Source organism: Canis aureus, chromosome 2, assembly GCF_053574225.1.
Source record: "Canis aureus isolate CA01 chromosome 2, VMU_Caureus_v.1.0, whole genome shotgun sequence".
Lineage (NCBI taxonomy): Eukaryota > Metazoa > Chordata > Mammalia > Carnivora > Canidae > Canis > Canis aureus.
The window spans coordinates 35,439,854-35,443,677 of record NC_135612.1 but is presented as its reverse complement, the minus strand read 5'-3'; the positions used below and the strand labels follow the sequence as shown (position 1 = coordinate 35,443,677).

The window sequence follows — 3,824 nt, the reverse complement described above, 5'->3', positions numbered from 1 at the left end:
AGCGGTAGAGATTCTTTTCCCTCTGTATTCTGCTCAAGGTGTTTCCCCCCAAAATAAATTGAGAACCATGGTATAAAGGGAGAGAAAAGAGACTTCAAAAAAACAGGACGAATGAGCACAAGGGGGGGGGGCGGACAAAAGAGATGCAACTTGCTCCCAGGGACTGGAGAAAATTGGAATGGAATGTTGGAATCCATCAGTGTTCCATTAGTCATCTTCTCCTTCATCCTCCTTGCCTTCCCCCTCATCATCATTGTCATCTTCTTGACCTTCATCCTCATCTCCTTCTTCATCAATATCTTCCAATCCTCCTCCTCCTCCTCCTTCTTCTTCTTTCTTACTCCTCCTCCTCCTTCTTCTTCTTTCTTCTTCTCCTTCTTCTTCTTCTCCTTCTCCTTCTCCTTCTCCTTCTCCTTCTCCTTCTCCTTCTCCTTCTCCTTCTCCTTCTCCTTCTCCTTCTCCTTCTTCTTCTTCTTCTTCTTCTTCTTCTTCTTCTTCTTCTTCTTCTTCTTTCTTCCTTCTTCTTTCCCTTCTTCATCATCCATATCTGGAACCAAGTAGTACTGTAATGGATTTGGCCAAATATCTTTTATGACCTCTCCTAACTCATCTGCACCTGCAACAGAGTGGTCAGTAAACCAGGTTAAGAAGCTCTCTGGTTCTTCGTGCTGTCTCTTCCTGATGGCTTTATTCTGTGTTTGACTTGAATGTTTTGTCAAATCCTTTCCAGATTTCCATTTGATTTCAGTGGACTTTGAAGATGGATCACCACTCTCATTCAGGTGAAATTCTTTGGAGAGAACTTTTTTTGAAGTAAGGGTTTTCATCAAAATAAAAAATCTATTCTGTAACCTGATTTAATATCTTCAAATTCTGTCACTTCAACTCTTGTCAAATAATGAAGTGCCTCTTCATCCTCCTCCCCAGGCAGTGCAGACACTTGTGGATGGTTGACAAATGTTATTACTCCAAAATTGGGGATTTTGGTGATCAATTCCAACCTCTTGTGAAAAAATGGTTGGTGGAGTTTGTTATATTTCTGTTCTATTTTCAAAATATTCTCACTGGCTTGTTCATTAAGTCTGTCTATTTCACTTTGTACTTCATCAATATGTTCAATTGCTCCTTGCTGTTCTTTTTCTCCCTTCAGCAAGTTCTGAGAGGTTGATGTTTCCTCCGGATTGGGCGCAGGAGGCAGCCTTGGTTTCTTCATTTGATGCCCGAGCAAGGACTGGCATTTCGGGGCCATGCTGTGAGGAGGAAACTCCATGAAACCAGGAGAGAGGCACATCTGGAAGAAGCTCTGATTACTCCTCCCCCCCATTTTTTTTTTTTTTTAGATAAGAAAGTTTCCTGGACAAGTAAAAAGTATGGACTTCACAACTAAGCCTTTTGTAACATATTTCCAGGTATCTTGTCCATGAAGTTGATTTCAAGGACAATTGGAAGCTGGGCTAAAGGATATATGTCAACCACTAACCAGTGATGATTCCTCAGGGTCCTGGTTACTGGAACTGTCTTGGGAGGTCCCATTGGAGGGCTTCAGAGCTTGGTTGTTGGCCTTGTCCTGATCTACATTTTTAGAATAATTTAGAAGTACCTACATTAAGTACCTCAAATTTGTGAATGATACCGTGAAAAAAATCTTCTCCTTCAGCAGATCAGATTATGGGCTGACAGGCTGAGACAAAGATGGAGGAATGACTCTGCATTAGCAGGGATTTAAAAAATAAATGGCAGGAGAATTTGAAAAAAAAAAACAAAAACAAAATATTGGGCTTATTTAAGGATACAGGTTTTCAAGAACAGTAAGATGTTGGTGAATAAAAGACTCCCAAAAGTTGCTTTATTGGTGAGCCCCCCCAACCTCCACATGCAGGGCTTGGCCTCAACCTTGCCTGAGTCAACTGTGTAGACTGTAGACTATGTAGTCAGTCTGTGCTGTTAGAAGCTAGAGTTATAAAGTCATATCCACAGAGCTTTCCAGAAGTGAATGCAGAAAGTTCAACATCAATTTCCATATTTTAGAAGAGAAATTTAATGCTTAGTCTCTTCTTGCCAGTGCTTCCAAACTGCCTCAGTACCTCAATGGGCAAACCAAAAAAATCTCCTGCTGTTCCCACCTAAACCTTTGAGAGGCTCTGTCCAGGTTCTTGACTTCCATGTTAAACAACTTCATTTGTCTGAGGGCCTTGTTTGTAATCCATTTCCTCAATCACTGGCTCTACTTCCTGGCTAAAACTCTTCAATGTGATGTTTTAAAAGTTGAGTTGTATTGGCCTTGGGATTTGGATAGGGCCCTTTTAAGTCTCTCTTTCTTTCCCAGTTCTCCTTCTTAACTGTATTTTTCAGACTAAGTCTCCCTATCCATGCAAGAAGTGATTTAGACAATGTCTGATTCTAGGCAAGCACCTGGGAAGCACTGTAGAGAGGACTCAAGTATCGGATGTCAGATAAAGTGAGAGGCCTATAAGTCTTGTAGTTCAATGTGTCTGGATCTGTATTTCTGTTAACAAGATACCTGAAAGGTGAAAGTCATTAGACCTACCACCAAATAGATTTATAAATAGATTTATATTTGCAGGAAATATAGAAGATAGACATAGATGAACAATTATATGATCCTACAAAGAAGCCATTTCTCCAATCCAGAATGGGGTCAAGGTGGTAATCCAAGGACTAGGTTTTATCTACAGATTGAAGGCATAGAAGTGAGGGGAAAGAAAACTCATATGATAAAAGAAAAATCAGAAGCAAATATGTAGACCTAATTGGGTCCTGACTCAAAATAAATAAGCTGTGAAGTTGGAACATAGATATATGGGAAATTCATTATACTATTTTATGATTTTGCTTATTTGAAATGTCTGTAATAAATTTTTAAAAATCTTTCTAGAAGGAGAAAGTAAAGGATTGTCACTGTATTTTGTTCTATTAACACACTTCGATGTTTTCAAATAATATTTAAAAGCTGCTTGTATTTCTTATCTGTGGAACTGAATTCCTACACAATTTCATATTAAAATCAGACCTGAGAGAACAAGTGAAGAAACCAATAAGGACTACAGTTTGGAAAAGTCTTTGATAGGGAGAGCCAAGAACTAGTATCTCCTCTGAGAATGGAAATGTTCTTTTTCTTCCCAAAGGCACACAACTGGGGGAAGCTATTAATATACTACTGGGTTAAATTTAATTCACAGGGAGATAGGACATTCTACAATATCCTCAAATGGATACTGAAGGTCTTAATTGCAATAGCAACCAACAGCAAATCATAAGAAGCATATAGCCGAGAGGAAATCACAAATAAATGGCTAGGAAAACACATTTGCTTAAATGGCAATGCAATTAGGAGTTGTGTCTTAAGTATTGTACTGTGAAATTTCAATTAGGAGCTAAGTGCTGTGAAATAGGCTGTGCTCAAGGACTTTGGCCAACCATTAGGCGTGCATTGTGATTTTGAGTATGATATAGACAGAGCAGAATGAAAATTGGTATTTTGTTTGGAGTCTAATGTTTTGATGTCTCTTGAAAGTGTGTGTTTTCCATTTTAGGGGATAGGATTGGTGTACCTATTTGTAAATGTGATGTAGAAAATGTACAAGATGCTGTGTAAAGTGTCAGTCTAGGAGTAAAACACAAAGTAGGACAGTTCCTGAAGACTTGGTACACTTGAGTTCCTTTAGTGGAAAGAAAAGAAAGAGACTTCGTTATGGTCCCTTCAGACAGATTCATCATTTGAACCACAAACACTAGAAGCACACAGTTAATGTATGTGGGTAAAGCATATGTTTTACTATAGACAGAAGTAGTCCTAAGGCAGT

The 3,824-nt window shown here is 38.9% G+C and overlaps 1 pseudogene; it reads right to left on the bottom strand.

The window, feature by feature from the left end:
* Nucleotides 1-207: 207 nt before the first annotated feature.
* LOC144290465 (protein SET-like) lies at nucleotides 208-1,249 on the bottom strand (annotated as a pseudogene).
* Between the last annotated feature and the right edge of the window lie 2,575 nt (nucleotides 1,250-3,824).